This window comes from Anser anser (genome assembly GCF_964211835.1).
Source record: "Anser anser genome assembly, chromosome: 7".
Taxonomy (NCBI): Eukaryota; Metazoa; Chordata; class Aves; order Anseriformes; family Anatidae; genus Anser; species Anser anser.
This window is the reverse complement of record NC_139727.1, coordinates 33,317,080-33,334,404: the sequence shown is the minus strand read 5'-3', so window position 1 is coordinate 33,334,404 and position 17,325 is coordinate 33,317,080. Positions and strand designations below refer to the sequence as shown.

Below are 17,325 nucleotides of genomic sequence, written 5' to 3'. Positions count from 1 at the left end.
GGGCACAACAGCAAATTATCCTAACAGGGAGGAAAGATTAGAAGTACAGCAAAAATTAACATGATTGCATCAAGAACTCTTTAAACGATCTGAAAATCTAAAAGAAAATCATAAAAAGCAGAAATAAGGACACATATATGATGATGAGTATAATGAAATAGCACAAACAGGCCAGAATAAAATAAAAATAAAATGCTGAAGCACAGAACAAGTCACAAGTTCCATGATAATATTCACATTCATTTCAAATGGGACAGATCTGTGCTTGAAATACTAATAACTTCTATAGTGGTACACGTCAGAAAACTACTGTTTTCCACAAGGATTATGCCACATCACAACAGCTTGTCCCTTGGTTTTGATCCTTTTTTGCTCTCCAATTTCTCCATCTCTTACTGATGATTTTCTTACTTAAGTCCCCAAAAAAATGATTTCACAAGCTCAAAGCAAAGACAGTGGAGTTTCGTTGTCATAGGTGCTCATCCCAGCCCCATTGACGTCAACTGTCCACTGTCATTACAAGGTAAGGCACGCATATGGCCTGCTGAAATTAATTCCATGTATCGGTTTACTTCTGTCAAAGCTGTACATGGCCACGCTAAATATTAAAAAGAAGTCCAAAACAAGATTACAAAATACAATTTTTAATTACATCTTATGGAGCACTTTTGTGGTTTCATCATTGCCAAGAAAAGTTGTTAATGTCCATCAGTATCACGATGGAGAACCACAAAGTTATAGGTAACAGACTGGATTGGTTATACCACTACTTACAAATAATTTTGTTGTGCCATGAAGATGAATATCTTCAGGCTAAAAGAAAGTCTGAGAATAGGAAGGATCAAAAAAAATATCATTGAAACACTGTGGAAGCACTCTTATTTCACAAGACTTTTTTACACAGCTGTATAATTAAATTTACTGTGTTTTGTGCTTCTGTATTTTCTCTCATTCCTTCATTTTTCCAGACTATGAGAAGACTGTTGTGTCATTTACCAGAAAATAAAGTGAGAAAAAACATAATTTGGACCAAAACATTTTCCATCTGTTCAAATAATTCAAATGTCTAATTACACTGCCAAAAATAATTTGTAATAAACTTTGTTTGAGCTACTATAACATAAGACAAGTTATGAAGTTTTAACTTAAGTTTCAGTCTGACTCACTTCCTTCACTGTTTTTGTCAGCTTAAATACTTTTTATCTATAATTCCCAAATTTGGCCTGTCTTCATTTATCTTCTTTGTTCTTTGGTGGTTTTTGTTTGTTTGGTTGGTTTTGATGTTGTTCTTGTGTTAAGGGCAGTTGGAAGTTACCCTAGACTAAAAGAAATTCTACAAATTACTCCTCACTTTTACATGAGGAGAATTTCAGTGTACCCACCCTAAAAGAAAATGTCACATAGTAAAACAGAGCTTATAAAACTCTTCTGATGATAATTAATGACACTTTTTATATTTGAAAGAGGAGTTTTTCTTGCATACTGTTAAGCTGTTGTTTAACAGTCCAGTCTACCTTTATTTTTAAATAAAAGTATAGATGGATTTTAAAATAAAATTTTCTCAGCATTTCACCTACTGCTTTCATTTTGCTGTATCTGGATTACTTTGAAACCAAACCAAACTGAAACAGAAAATAAGTTGCATTCTTTTTTTAATTATTTAATTCTGTTGTTAGTATTCATGGTTCTATCAACGCAGCATAGTACGGAGATCTCATGTAAAGAATATGACCAGCATTAACGCCTTACAAAATTATACTGTGTTACCTACATCACCCATCATTCTGCAGTAGTCTGACGTGGTCCTAATACCTTATGGTTCGGTGGTTTGTCTCAACATGAACACACGTGCACACACATGCTCAAACATTATTAGCACACTTCTTAAGTTCTGTAACTGTAGCAGCCTTTAAAAAAAAAAACAAACTCACATTCCCTCACCTATATAGACACCTTATTCTAGAAGCTGCCTATACAAAGAACTAAGATCCTGGTGATACTTCCCCAGCTGAGAGGGACAATCTCCAGTAAGGCACCATAAATGCCTTGAATAAAAAGTCCATTTGATGTCCAAGGTTGCATATGAATACAAACACAAAATGAATGACAATTTTATAAATAGCAGACAATATGGATGTTTCCTGTGAGGGCAAAAACGGATGCCCACATCTCTCTGAAGAATGTCAGAAAATCATACAAGCAGAATGACAGCTTGTCATTTGCAGGGTAGGGTTAGACTGTGCTTTCAGCATATTTTTGTTGTCTACAATTAAAAAGAATAAACTTCTCAGGTACTGTAGTCTGGGACTTGAGGCAAAAAGGCCGTAAGTGTCAACATGTATTTAAGAAACTACTATCTCTTATTTGTGTCTTTCTTGATAACCCATTTGGTGATCACCCTCCTCTTTCTTGATGTAATTACATGTTGCTAGGTAGCAAGGGAATAGGTCTGGGGAAAAAAAAAAAAAGTAAAATAAGTGTGTAAAAAAACAATTATGGAGGGGAGCAAATATGTGAACAGATTATATTACTTTGAGCGCTGGGCAAAAATAGAGCCCTCACTCCCCAAACCTCCCCAAATGTGCTGTTTGTGCAGATTGGATCCTTTTTTTGCTGGATGACTCTCTGGCCTTACTTTTGAACCTTCTGGCATGATGTCTATGGAGAAGTACAACATTACGGCTTCATCCAAGGCCTGTCTTTCATGTGCCTGTGTCAGAGGACTTCTGAAATGTGAAGGAAGACCAGAATGGTGCTAAAATTAAGGGACAAAGAAAGAGGGACTGCAGAAGAGTCTGTCATGCTCTCTATTATGGTTGCTGACTTTCACGTATGCAGAGAAATACACACGTAATTCAGATGGCTTGTCAAGGGAAATATGATTGAATTATCTCTATAGCCCAGCTGAAAGGTGAAATGATGAGCAACCTGGAATTAAATTAAAAACCTAAACCCATTAAAGTATTCAGATTTCCCAGTCCAAGATAAAAGTGAAAACCTTTGAAATTAAGCAGTCTTCCTACCCTTATCTCAAGCTGAAGACGCTGCTGCTTTGGATAACACAAAGGAAGCCAGGCTGGATTATTGCTCATTTGAACACTGGTTTTCAAATGCACCACATTTTCCTCAAGAAATGAACGTTATTCATTTCAGCTTATGCTGGATATCAAAGTAGCTGTAGAAAAGGACACAAAATAAATTACCAGGCATCCTTTGATCCCAACACACTGCTCTGCTTCCCCACTCCAGAGAACAATCAGAAGGGACCAAATCTCTTCCTTATTCTCAGCACAGTGCTGCATATCCTGAGTCTTTCAAAGCTCATTCCTTTTCTGAAGAATGTCTTTATTCATAAGTCAATAAATTTGAAATTCTGCATAAGATTTCCTCAAATGCAGGTTTTCTCACATGATCTCTCCCTTGCCTTCAGCACCATTCCTCTTAAAATATAATTCCCAAGACCCACCTTGTCTGGCTGAAAGAGATGAACACATCTCTCTCTTTGAGCAATCAAACTCTGTTCATCCATCCCATCACAATGAAGTATGTTGCTGTACAGAAGTATTCCATTCTTATATGCAATATAAACAAGAAAATAAAAATGATTTTCTGTTTAAACTGGTTTTTATGTTGGGGCAGTTACACTTTTGCTGCATCTGAAATGAATCCTTGCCTGCTTTCATAAGGGCAACGTCACACTGAATCACAGCCTGATGACTTTAAAAGCTGGAAAACCATGTGATAAACCATATTATCTCACAAAGTCATATTCCACATAGAGTTAAAAGGGATCAAAATTGAACTCCTTAAATACAACAATAAAAAGCCCTTCACGTATTACAAAGTGAGACCAGTTCTCCTCTATTTTTTTGTTCATGTAATGCACTCACATCACTTTCATTATGCCTGTTTGCTCTCCAAGTGTACAAACACTTCAGGGCAGGCATTCTTGCTTTGAAATTTGCAAGGCACCAGAATAATGAAGCCCCAGTCCTAACAAGGGTCAGTGGAAACAACAGGAGCAGAAATATTTACTGCTGTTACTACTGTTATATTATTGGAAAAAAAAATGGCATTTTTCAGTTGCATTTTGAATACGTTGAAAATCAAATGCAAGCTGTTTCATAGCCCCGGTCCCTTCTGTCCCCATAATGGAACCAACTCCATCCTGGAGTGACCAAGGAGCAATAGCAAACTTCTCTGACATGAGCTGTATCAAGGGACATAAAATCATCAGAAGGAAGCTAAGGGAAGAAATAATTATTATCAAGCTTTTACAGTCAGACTTTTCCAATAATATTTGTAAATCACTTAGAAAATCTTCAGTGGAGGAAAGTTATTAAAGTGCCTTAGTTTTACTCCTCAAGCACTTGCCTATATGCCAGATAGCGATTTAGATATCAATGGAGATTCCCCCAATAAACAGTTTTTAAAATTAAACATAAAGCCTTTGTAATGGTATTACTCTTTCCATCATCAAAATATTATGCTGGTGTAGTTAAATTTTCCCATAGCCTTAGGTTTTGGTTCTCCAGAATTAAGTATTCCATTTCAAATCCACATATGGTATTTCAGTGATTTACACCTCATCTAATTTTGCTAGACGTCAGAAGCCCTTTTAATGAGTGCTTGGAGGGTTTCATTCCATTATAGTTCCAGAGAAGCTGATGCTGCATTTTCTTTCAAATTCAAAAATTTAGTTGGCTGACATCCAGCTTGCAATCAAATAATAATGAATTTTTAAAACTACTCCTTCCAAGCAGAATCTCAAGAATGAAATTTAAAAATACAAGAAATGTGCCAGATTTATACAAGTCTTCAGAGCAATTGTCCAAAAGACAAAGTGCATTGCTGTAATTTCTCTAAAATAGAACCAGTAACCTTTGGGATATTTCTTTCATCTAATCAACTGAAAATATTAACAATTTCACATGTTCAGTGTTCCTGCTATATTAAAAAAAAAAAACCAGCTAAATGTGAACATAGTCTGAAAAAGCATCTATTTAAAGCCTGCTGTACTGCTCACTCTCTACTGCATTGGACAGGATGGAAGTGCAGAGGCAGAGTAGCAAGCATAGTCAAGAAATAACTGAAGATAAGCAGGATTGGTTTCTCAGAAATGATGGCAGAGGTGAAACACTACACAAGGCATCAAGAGGCTGAAATTCTTGTCTTCATTCCATTGCTGATTTTCTATATGTCTAGTTACAGCATTTCCCTTACCTTTAATTTCCAAACCTTGAACAGCCTTTGTAATGCACCCTATCTTCCATCCATCTTCTCCCTCTGGTGCCTACCTATTCTCACAAAAGAAAAGGTGCATCTCTGTACAGCTGTAAACAAAGGGAAAAATAAAAACAACCCATGAATGTTTTCACAGACTATTTGGAGAACAGTGAACAGAGAATTTCTCAGTTAGGTTATGCCAGTTTTGAATGAGTTCACCTTTCCCCACCTTTTATTTGATTGCTCACAAGAATTGCTTCAATTTTATAAAGATGACTTTCATAAGCTAAAATACCATTTATCATCCTCGTGAAAAGTATATGACCATATGGCATATATCTCATGTATACTATTGATTAAGTGTCTCACTAGCAAGTTATGTTGTCAAGACCTGCTGAGGTTGCCAGGTGCTTATCTTGTGAAGATTTTTGTAAACACATTTACCACCCACAGGTAAAAAAAAAAGTTATTTATTTACTTGCTTAATACCATATAGTTCCAAACATCATCTGATCTATTAGCTAAATATTTATAAATAAAATAATAAAACAGTAGACTCTAGCAACAGCAACAGTTTAACTAACACTCCACTCTCCTGCATATAACCAAAATACTGCCATCCTATGCAAGATGCTTTCCTGTCCATTCTGGGAGTAAAAGGACACTGATGTCCCCTTGATGTCCCCTTAGTTCTTTACATATGTCCTCAGGATATGTGACAGTTGAACATTTATACAGGAATTATTTTAATTTACGGAAGGGTAGGATTATGTCTTTGGATGCAGTGATCCTCTTTCAGTTCCTTTTATTACCATAGAAATATAAAGCTAGAAGGGAGGTCATCTAGCCCTTGCCCTTGCCTTCTCTTTTTTTTAATCTAAAAGGATCCTAGTTCATAAAATCTTTCTTCAGAGTTCATGTTTTCTAGACCTCTGACTGGTCTCAACCGTTTCTTACATCTCTGCTCCAAAAGCCGCATTCACAGTTGTTCCATTTTACTGGAAGAGAATTGCTTCTAAGGCAAAATAAAGTTTATAATTTAACTTTCCTTTTACATGTGTGTGTGTGTGTGTATTTGACCAACAGTGGTAAATCCAACTATAGTACAGATTTTTTCTAGTTCCAGTGTTAAGCATGTTCCCTTTTAACTTGTATGCATAATTCACTAGTACATAGTTGTGTAACACACTTTAGCATTCATAAACACTACTTCATTTTGCGAATCATGTTAAATTACATTTTTTCATGATTTTAATGTGCATTCCTTCACTGTGGACTGGAATTACCTTGACATAAAGCATTTTGCAAATGATTTTTCTGTGTTACCACTTGCACTAAAGATGAAGAAATAGAGTAATATAATTTTTACCACTGGATAACTGAGATAAATCTTTTCTTATGACTTGTTTAAGAGAGCAATGCAATAAATCAGTACATTTCTATTATTTTCATAAAATTAATATGGTAATCAGTCCTGGAATCATCATAACATCCTAAAACATAGGCACAAATTAGGACATCATGACTGACTGTGATCATTTCTATGCAAACGCTTTTCAGTTCTTCCTGTTGTTTGCATTATTTTCTTTATATAATGTTATCTTGAAATGTATTTGAAAGCACACCTCTTAAAAGGTACTCAATATCTAATGATTCTGTAGACTTCTTGGTTTAGTGAGCATTGAACTCTCCAGTCCTGCAAATGAAAGGTTGGTCTTGGTGTCAACTACATCACTACATAAGTACACAGGATATACTAAATGGTAGTAAAAATCTCAACAGAACTCCTTATTACTTACTGTTCTCTGCATCACCCCTCAGCTGAATGCATTGTTCCTTTATTGTAGGTCTCCTGGACAAATTCTGAAATACAAATTATACAACTACATGTTCTAGTGCCCATTTGGAACTGACTCAGGTGACAAGAGAATATCACAAAATACTCTAGAAAAGTTATTGTAAATCCAGATTATGGCATTTTCTAACTCTCTTCCTTTGCCAGAGACCCAGTTCTCCTGAAGCATATATGACCTCTTCTAGAAAGGGATGCATTAGGTAGAGCAACAAAGCAACAAAGTACAAGCACAGACATTGAGAATCCCTCAAGCTGCATCACAGCAGGATAGGACTGTAGTAGCAGGCTTTTCCAAGTTTTTTTCAAAAGCTAAATGACATTCTGGAAGCATAAGTACTACAACTAGGGTCCTGTCTCCCAAAAGGACAGCACAGCAACTCATTCTTCTAATTTTCATCCTGGGATCTCAGTGCCTTAGCACATCAGCCTGGTGACTGCACATGGAGCTAATGTCTGTCTCAGATTCAGCACTGATTTTAGCAGTTACTATCTAGTAGGCCACTGAATTTAGGATTCACTTTAGTTTTTCCTGGACATTAATCAAAAGAAAACAAAACAAAACATAACTGGAACAAGTAAGTGAAGCACCTAGGTTTAACAAGACTTTGGGGACAAATGCCACTTACTTCTAGAAACGGTTCTTCCACAGAGCAGCACATATTCAAGACAATGCAGAAGTTCACACCGCTACCTGATGTTCTTCCCATTCTCTTGTTTGCTGCAGGAATTCTGGCTCTAAAGCTTTAAAAGATTTTCAGCTTCATTTTTAATCAAAATAGCAGAAAAAAGAATCCATCATCAGTGTGGAAAGTTTATCTTCTCCTTCTTCAAAGTCACCTTTTAGCCTGGAAAAAAAAAAAAAAAAAAAGGCATTGAGCTACTTCATCTCCCTAAACTAGATTACAATGAAAAATGTGTAGCAAGCCCAATGGTAGTGATTATTTTATTACACATTATAAAAATGCCAAAGGTTTTGTGTTGTATGGGGAGAAAATCACAATTTTTTCTAATGAAAAAAGCATCTCAGAAGAACCCCTGTAATGAAATTACTCTTGCAAGTCTGAATAATTCTGCTGTTTGTACAGCAGGTTTTCAACAATGGGAGGTCTGTTCATTTTCTTAGATTAAAAGGTGTGAACTGGTTATGAACTTCTTTCTAATAGAGAAGGAAAAAATACCGAGGTGGGATATTAAAAATCCAACCTACTGGTTTAATAATGAAAATTGAATCTTCTCAAGACAACTTTTTCTCTTCTAGACTCATTTTCTTCTGTTTCTGCCAGTGATCTTCTGTCTTCTTGAATCAGGATTCTGGTATCTAACAAGCCAGTATATTAGGTAGGGGCACTGAACATGGGTACCTGCTTTCGTTGGGTTTGGAACCAGAAATCTAACACTGAGCTTTAATGAATAGCATAAAGTATCCACTTTCAGTGCAATTTACAGGAAATTCTTTTCAACAAAGTACCAGTTGAGTTGGGCTTGTCCTTTCTAACCACTGGAGAATAAATGTTCAGCACAAGGCCTTCTGCAACAACAAGCATCGAGCCCATTTATCCCTTCATGATTCTCTGAACCTGTATTCTCGCATCTGCTGTGTCAGCAGTTTTGGAAGCAGTAGCATGGAACAAAGCCTGGCTTGATCATGCGGCTCAGAACTACGCTACAAGGAGAGGGGGGAAAAAGAAAAAGGAAAGAAAAAAGAAAGTGTAATTCAGAAGATGGTTGAACTATCTTCAGTAAAAGAAGTGCTACAACCCTTCAGAAACCTAAAGACTGCCTGTCGTGACACATCGCCTTTTTTTGTACAGATCCTATATTCTTGCTTTAGCACTGGACAAACTCCTTTCAGATACAAAAACAGCCACACATTTTCTAAGTTACTGGGAAATAACCCAAGAGAGATTATAAACAATGTAATCTGAGAAGTTGGCTTGATGCCTCTGCAAAGGCTTTGATAGTGCCTCTTGGCTCACGCCAACATTTTGAAAACAGTTACACATATTTTACTGGTAGCAATGTTTTTCCATGGTTCTGCAATCCCAGCATGGGAACATAAAAGTAACTGTCTCTTTCAAGGCATAAAACAGAAAGGAGCAACCAGAAACTGCACAGAAGAGGGGAGGAGGAAGAACTGCAGTCTCAACCTCTGAGCATGATCAGAGATAGAGACCTGCACTCAGAGGTTTTAGTATCTTCTCCGGCACTGCATTTTTCTTGAACAGGGTAGGGCAAGAAATCCCTGTTCTGAACAGCTGTGAAGTTACCTGTTTAAATTAACTGTAAATTAAAGAGCTCAGGAGGCTGGAGCTCTGTAAAGGAATGTGCACACAATATGGGAGTCTGATAAATGAAGACTGATCTGGGTCTGGGAGCAAAGTGGTGTTTCCTAGATTTTAGACCCAAGAATTCCCTTAACAATTCATGTGATTAAGGCTCAAATTTAGGGGAAAGAAGACTACAATGAAATCTGAATCTGGCCCATAAGCAGATACTTGCTACTTAGTATGCAAAGAACTTAGCAATTTGTTTAACTTGTGTCCAATTAAGATGAAATAAAATTCATAATATGTTTAAATACTTTCTCTAAATTGGACCTTTACAACCTTTTCTGGAAACTGATAAGGAATATCTACAACAGTTGAGACTTACTGTAGCATTTTTCTGTATTTCAGTACAGTCACACAGTTACAAGGACCTCAAAACACACTCTTTGTCTACTTTTAAAAATTAATGCTCCCTCTGGGAGCTTTGCTAATAGTCAGAAGTTAATTGGTTTACAATGTTTTTTTCTCCAATCAAGACCATTTCTATCAACTTACTGGACTTCAGTAGTAACAAACCATTCACCCCAGCAGTGAGAGCGATTGCCCAAAGCAGAGCTAGGGAAGGTTTCCCTCCAACAGAGTCCAAATCGTGGAGTTTGTTTGTGCTTCTACTGCACATCACCCTTATGTATAAGAAAAACTGAAGTAAATCAATATTTTCACTTACTTAGATTTCTGAATTCAACTACTGATTCACTTTCCTTGTTCTTGTCAGATGCAGTCTGTTCAGAGAAAAAATATAGTTGACTTAATTCTGGTCCACATGAAGGAGACATTTTTAAGTAGCTGGATAAAAACAACAAACCAGGTCTTTTTTTTCCCTCTCCCCTTGCCCCGTAGATAAGCAGTTCTTTTTAGAATAGCCTGTCCTGGGTTTTACATAGCAAAATGCTTGAAAAATCTGACCTACAGCTCACCACGGTAACTACGAATTTTTTATTGACTTGTGTGGCCTTTGGATCAGAGTCTGCGTTAAACTGTGGCTTTGTGTTTTAAGACAAATAAGAAAACAGAATTTAAAGGGACACGTTGTTTCAGACAGACTTGTTCAATTCCTGAGCAACAATTTAAGAAGTCACAAGGGAAATGAGTTTTTATGGTCTCATCATTTCTTTGATGTAAAAGTGCACACTCCATCTTTCTGGCATTTTGTTCAACAGCCTAGCACAAGAAAAAAAGAGCCCCACTGTGCATAAAGAGAATAAAATATGTTCAAGAAGAAACAGGAAAAGAGATTCAGGTTAATGTGAAGGTCAACCTCTTTCTGTGTTTCAAATCTGCACTTTGCTGAGATCTTAAAGAGAAGTAAAAAAAAAAAAGAAAAGAAAAGAAAAGAAAAAAACAGCTTTAATCTTCTGTGCTGTCATCCTTCAGCTGGAGAACTAAAATCCAAACAGAAATGTTTTGGCTGATGTCAGAGTTGTGAATTGCTGGTAAATTTTTAAATTATCTGTCCCGGAAATACTGGACATGACATGACACGCACTGCACTTTATATTAATAAATTAAATAAAATTGCCTCATTAAGGGTATCAGCTATCTCCGCAGAAATCCACAATCCCCAGACCACCTTCCCTTTCTCCTTCCCTCGTCCTACACAGTGGGAGGCGTGGGGCAGGTTCGACCCCCATCGCCCCCACAGATCTGGGCTGGAGAAGCCAGCCCACCTCCCGGCCGCCTTCCACCGCCCCTCTGGACCAAATCCCAGGAACCAGACGTGGTCTGGTGTGGTCCCCCAGCCGACAGACTTCAGAGCCCTCCTCCCCCCCAGCGTGTGCTGGCTGCTTTCCTCTGGCCAGAGGCTGAAGGTAGGGGGACCTGCAGACCCCTGGGTTGATTTTTTTTTTTGGTTTGTTGGGTTTGTTTGTTTTCTTTTTATTTGCTTGGTTTCTCTTTTTTCTTTTTTTTCCACTTTTTAAAACAAGAAAACGAAACCGAGTATAAGAAGATACTATTGAGAGAGAGCATGACCTGACAGGACTGCTGTAGAAATACTTCATCAGCTACTTTGAGATTTAACTCAAAATGTTTTTTTAATGCCAATATTTTATTCATCCCCACAATTACCTCTTCTTTGCAGGAGAACTGCTAGACAATTACAGTGCCTGCTATTTATAACCTATCAAAGGTAAAAGTCACTTCTCTCAATCACATAGAGCTGGTTTGTTTCACCACTAGTGGTAGAAAGAGTGAGAATTATCTCTTCTGCCTAGCTGTATTCTTTTCCACCTTAAAAAAGAATTAATATATAAAAAAAAGGAGAGACTGATTAAAAAAAAAAACACCCACATTTATCTTCCAAGTATCGTACTATGTGGGTTGTATTACATTAGACAAAAAAAAAAAAAAAAGCAGGCAAAATTCTATGTGCAGCTACACAAGGATGAGGAAAAAGGTTTTCACATAGACATAAGAATTACCCCTTTACTGAAAACTCTGAACTTGGAAATGATAATTGCAAGTATAGGAAAAAAAAATGAGTAAATGTTACCTGCAATACTATTTAATAGCTAAATGCTAATAAATGTAATAAATCATAGGAAGCTACTTGGCAGTTTCTCAGAGACATGACAATAAAAAATAGTATTCCATGATTTCTTTCTGCTCTGTGCCCACACAGAGTTATTTTTCCGTTTCTATTCTTGTATAATCATCTCGAAGAGAGCTATTTCAAAAATTCAGAGCCTCCAATTTTGATCTTGCATCTTTCTTTCCTGCAATATTACCTTCTGCTATACTTCCCCAAAAGACAAAATTGTCTATTTTTTCATTTTTTACTGGGGAGGGGGAAGGATAGTCCACAATTAACAAATTTTCTGCAAGTAAAAGCACAACCTAAGGCATCCCCAGGAAGGAGACAGCCCGAGTTCATACGATGCTTCTGTTTTCCAACACATGGGAACAGCTGCATGATGGAGTAGAAACAACTTTAAATGGACCTGGGAAGGTGGTGAGAACAACTGTGGCTGCTTCAACTCCGTAACCGCCACCCCAAACATCCCATCGTAGTTCAGTGAAAAAGATGACAGTGAGAATCACTACCTGCATGCTGAATGCTAAATGAATGGGAATGACAAAATACAGCCATACTGTTTTATGAAATCCTTACTACAGGAACAGTGGCTGATAGATTCTTTTGCCTTGTGTTCAGGCAAAAGAACCTAGAGAATTTGTCTTAAACTGATCCAGATGTAAAACATTTTTCATTTAGCATGCCTAAAGCCAACTGTGTACTTTGAGTGAGTACACAGCTCAGTGCTGTGTTACATTGGTCTTGAGCACCTTTGGAGTTTTATTCTGTTCGCTTTGATTTTCTTTGTTCAAAATGGTGGTGGTTTAACTGGGACTTCACCAGTTCAGGTATTAGATGGGAAGATGCTCCCTGTTTGGCACCATCCTAGCAGAAAGGTTAGGTAAATGCACCACCAGCTGCAGTGATTTTTAGAAGAAGGAATGAGTAAAGTCACAGGTTGAGATAAAGAGCAACATGAGATTACAGCATCGGAAAGAAATCTGTTTGGAATAGAAAACAAGGAATAAATATTTTTCTCTCCACCGTGAATAAACTTTACATTTCAATCTTCTGGTTTAGTGCCTTTAGCTATCATTTGAGGCTTCTTGTTCTGCTGAATATTTTTGCATCAGAATTCTGCAGCCTAATGTCTTTTCAGTATCAATTTAAAGTTTTCCTTCAGCCTCTCATCCTTTAGTAACAAGCGTAGACACAAACATACCTGTTCAGCCTCTCCTTCCTCAGTAGCTGAACTGCAATTTATACTTTTGTTTATTCAATTACCTGCCCCTCCAGCATATTTAAATGATGTAGCTGACTGGATTCATTGTGAAGAATGTTGAAACTATTTCTAAGCGGAATGTTTACTCAGTGATTAGAGAAAAGCTTTCTAATATTTGTGTACAAAATGTTCTCATGTGAAGGTGGCACATTTAAGCTTTGAAGAGATTATAATCATGTATCATATCCCTCTAGTTAAAAAATTCATGGGTGCTCTACAAAAAGATCAGGAACTAGTATTTCTCTGTAGCTTTGTTACTTTAATTAAATGCATCGTGTGAGGGTGTGCAGGGGGTATGAAGAATACGGCCTTTATAACGCAGGCAGTACCCTGCAAATCGTAGACGCCTGAACTGATGTGAATAATGGACTTGTAAGTGGCTGCAGGATCTGCTGCCTCATCCCGGGAATTGCACCGCTATTGATTTCCTGCCCACGAACCCGTCTCCCATGCCCTTCAACCCACCTCCACAGCGCCTGCACTCATGAAGTATTTCCAATTGAGAGCACCTAAAGAGCAGACTGAAACTGCAAAGCTCCACTAATATGCAAACATCTGCTGACTGTTCTGTATATTTATTTTTTTTCCCCTAAAGAAAAATGCTTTTTAGGATAGCTGTTTTCCACGTTCTCACTCTCTTCTGCCTTTGGACATTGCAGGGAAGGTAGAGATTCATTAGGCATCCTGACAGGTTCTTGCTCTACCACAGACAGAATGTTTCATGGACCTTTTTTTGCATCGATTTCTGGCCAAGTTTTGTAGAAGGTCATTGCAAACTACCCCTTTGCTATTACATCACTACGAATTGTGCTGGTTTTGGCTTTGAGACCCACTTGAGAAAGGCAGTAGCATGCCAAATGTTGGGAAAAGTGTGTTTATACAGAGATTATGCTTATCAACAGCACAGGGAGTGCCAGAATTCCTTCTTTATAAAAATAAAGAAGATATCCTGAAAGTGAATGACTACAGTCAACAATGCAAAAGCAGCAACCATTGAAAAGAATTCCTGAAATGTCCCGTTTATAGTACATGGAATAGTATAGGCATTGTTTCTGCCAAGCAGGTAACAGGTATTTAGATACTTGGTAAGAAGAGAAATTGTCAGTAGCCTATATACATATACTGTAATTCCACAGTGCTTGAATAATGTTGATTAAAGCTAGAGATGCAACTGACAGAGGAGGAAGAAAACCCTCATCTTAAAAGTGAAAATGATACAAAACTAAAGAATGATATTATTCAAATAGTAATGCTGCTGCGTATCACCCTTTTTAGAATTCTGTACAAAACATCTACCAGATTATTTAGGAAGACATATCTTGTCTTAGGTATATTTATTATGGGAAAAACAAATTAACCAGCTGTCAATCCCCTGAATTACTGTCAAACAAACTGCACTATAAATGAGGACGATGTGATTGCCAAACCAGTTACAGTAAGATAGTCTTTAAAATATAGTATAAAAGAAAAAAAAAAAAAACATTTGCTATTATAAGAGCAATGGATCATGAGAAGTGAGGAAATATTGACTACCATAAACACTTACCTTTCTCCAGTCTTTTTGCTTTTTCTGTCACCCCCCTTTTCCCTAATAGCTGAAGAAAAAGGGAACTACCTTATCCTTACCATTTGCTCCTGTAGCAGGAATCTTGTCCACATTAAGCTCTGTGGTGAAGAGTTAGTTGCATCTATTACAACATTAAATAGTGTCGTTGATCTGCCTGCACACTGGTTATCCTTGACAGGTGGCTCTCAGCAATCTGCATGCCTTGTCTCCCTTTTAAGTTCTTCCCTTTCTGGTAGCATACTGGCCAAATTCTCTCTCAGGAGTGTGCACGGGATGCCTGGAGAGATAAAGGACATGGAAGGGAGGGAAGAGATGAGAAGCTCTGGCCTTGATAAAATCATAGAATCACGGAATGGTTTGGGTTGGAAGGGACCTTAAAGACCACCCAGTTCCCATCCCCCTGCCATGGGCAGGAACACGTCCCACCAGACCAGGTTGCTCAAAGCCCCATCCAGCCTGGCCTTGAACACTTCCAGAGATGAGGCATCCACAGCTTCTCTGGGAAGCCTGTGCCAGTGCCTCGTAGTAAAGATTTTCTTCCTAATATCTAATCTAAATCTACCCTTTTTTTAGTTTAAAACCTTTACTCCTTGTCCTATCACTGCACTCCCTGAAAAAGAGTCCCTCCCCGGCTTTTCTGTAGGCCCTCTTTAGGTACTGGCAGGCCACTGTAAGGTGTCCCCAGAGCCTTCTCTGCTCGAGGCTGAACAACCCCAGCTCCCTCAGCATGTCTTCACAGGAGAGGTGCTCCAGCCCTTTGATCATCTGTCTTCATGGCCCTCCTCTGGACTTGCTGTAATATGGCCATGTCCTTCTTGTGCTGGGGTCCCCAGAGCTGAACGCAGGGCTCCAGGTGGGGTCTCAGTAGAACAGAGCAGAGAGGGACAATCACCTCCTCAACCTGCTGGCCATGCTGTTTTTGATGCAGCCCAGGACACAGTTGATTTTCTGGGCTGCAAGCACACATCGCTGGCTCATGTTGAGCTTCTCATCAAGCAACAACCCCAAGTCCTTCTCCTCAGGGCTGCTCTCTATCAATTCTCTGCCCACCCTGTATTTGTGCTTGGGATTGTCCTGGCCCAGATGCAGGACTTTGCATTTGTTGAATCTCATGAGGTTCGCACAGGCCCAGCTCTCAAGCTTTTCCAGGTTCCTCTGGATGGCATCCCTTCCCTCCAGCATGTCAACTGCACCACATAGCTTGGTGCCATTGGCAGACTTGCTGAGGGTGCACTCGATCCCACTGTCCATATCACCAACAAAGATGTTAAACAGTGCCAGTCCCAGTGGTGACCCCTGAGGAACACCACCAGTTACTGATCTCCACTTGGACATAAAGCTGTTGGCCACAATTCTTTGAGTGCAACCATCCAGCTAATTCCTTACCCACTGAGTGGTCCATGCATTAAATTCATGTCTCTCCAATTTCAGGACAAAGATATTATGGGTGACAGTGTCAAATTCTTTGCATAAGTCTAGGTAGATGATGTCTGTTGCTCTTCCCCTGTCCACCAATGCTGTAACCCCATCACAGAAGGCCACCAGATTTGTCAGGCACGATCTGCTCTTTGTAAAGCCATGTTGGCTGTCACCAATCTCCTTCTTATTTTCCATGTGCCTTAGCATAATTTCCAGGAGGATCTGCTCCATGATCTTGCCAGGTACAGAGCTGAGACTGACTGGCCTGTCATTCCTTTTTTCCCTTTTTAAAAAATGGGGGTTATGTTTTCTTACTTACAGTTAGTGAGAACTTCACCAGATTGCCATGACTTCTCAACTATGCTGGACAGTGGCTTAGCCACAGATGGACATCTGCCAGTTCCCCCAGGGCCTGTGGATGTATCTCATCAGGTCCCATGGACTTGTGCACCTTTAGGTTCCGTAGCTGGTCTCAAACCTGATCTTCTCCTAGTTCTGATCCTTGCAATGCTAAGCAGAAACTTGGAGAGCAAGAACAGGGGATGAGCACGGACACGGACTGATGTTCTGATTCAGGACCCAAAAAGAAAGCAGCACTGAAAGCAGGATCAGAACTAATCTGTCCATTCACAGCCTGGTCTATTCGACCTTTCTGTTGAATTGTCTTTATTCCTATACTCACACAGGGTCTGGGTTCTTGAGTGTCATTGTTTCCCCCTGCCTCGATCCTTGGTTTTTTTTTTTTTTTTAAGATACTATTCAGCTTGAATACTGTAACAGTAATGCTGTCTTTAAACCGGTAATGTAATTGGACAAAATGCTACACCCTTTCATTCGTGCTTAACCTTTAAAGGACACATTTATTTAAAAACATCCAGCAGTGCCCTCCCTTTTTCTATCTGGCTGAATGCACCTGTAAGACTCCCCATATTTATTATGAGCATAATTGTGCAGGAATTAAACATATAATAATGTTATTATTTTTAAATAGATATATATTTTTTTAATCTGCAAATGCAATGTTGATTTGTAGAAAATGTCATGATTTCTTTTAGGGTTTTTATGTCCAATGTGCATGTCACAGTTTTCTCAGTTTCCTCCTTACTATTCATACAAAAGAAGATGCAGTTTAACCCA

General features: G+C 38.4%; 1 protein-coding gene across 4 annotated transcripts in view; it reads right to left on the bottom strand.

Moving 5' to 3' along the window:
* ATRNL1 (attractin like 1) overlaps positions 1-16,904 on the bottom strand; it is a 519,713-nt gene extending 502,809 nt beyond the window's left edge. The window contains exons 1-6 of one of the 4 annotated variants that reach the window (XM_083844108.1): positions 16,508-16,904; positions 14,829-15,046; positions 10,076-10,130; positions 7,708-7,926; positions 7,026-7,089; positions 5,224-5,333 (exon numbers count right to left, since the gene is read on the bottom strand). The gene's annotated coding sequence lies outside the window, so the exon portion shown is untranslated. Of the gene's footprint in view, positions 1-3,023; positions 3,157-5,223; positions 5,334-7,025; positions 7,090-7,707; positions 7,927-10,075; positions 10,131-14,828; positions 15,199-16,507 lie in introns of those variants that run through there. The other 3 variants (XM_083844135.1, XM_083844109.1, XM_083844134.1) reach the window with 3 other exon arrangements.
* Between the last annotated feature and the right edge of the window lie 421 nt (positions 16,905-17,325).